The 387-nt window shown below is 46.0% G+C and overlaps 1 protein-coding gene across 1 annotated transcript in view; it reads right to left on the bottom strand.

Annotated features, from left to right (window-relative positions):
• CSUI_000555 (amylo-alpha) overlaps nucleotides 1-387 on the bottom strand; it is a 21,799-nt gene that overhangs the window by 3,005 nt on the left and 18,407 nt on the right. The window lies entirely within an intron of this gene.

Raw genomic sequence — 387 nt, 5'->3', positions numbered from 1 at the left:
TCGAGCGTCTTCAAGCCTAACTGCTTGGGACCCAATAAGAAGCTCTCAACAGCCTCTAAGTAATTCCTTGCATGCACCTACATAGAGAAAAAAACGGAAAGCGTGAGGATTCTCTTTGATCTTTCCTGTCTCCAAGACAGTGAGAAAAGGCGTTGCATGTGACAAGAAGAGACACTGCATTCGTGTAAGACGCCCAGGGGCAAAAGGAGCGTCAAGAAATCCGCTCGAGGAGAGTATATCGTAGAAAAAAACCATCAATGCATGGATATCGAAACAAAGATGAAAGGATGGGTAGGAAAGAAGGGGCTTCACTCTGCATGCAGTATCACTCCATGTCTTAGTGGCTTCTTGATGATGGGTCTCTGGGGTGTATGTACAGACACCTGA

The sequence above is a fragment of the Cystoisospora suis genome, assembly GCF_002600585.1.
Source record: "Cystoisospora suis strain Wien I chromosome Unknown contig_216, whole genome shotgun sequence".
Taxonomy (NCBI): Eukaryota; Apicomplexa; class Conoidasida; order Eucoccidiorida; family Sarcocystidae; genus Cystoisospora; species Cystoisospora suis.
Note: the sequence above shows the minus strand (reverse complement) of the source record. Positions and strands in the feature narration are given on the sequence as shown.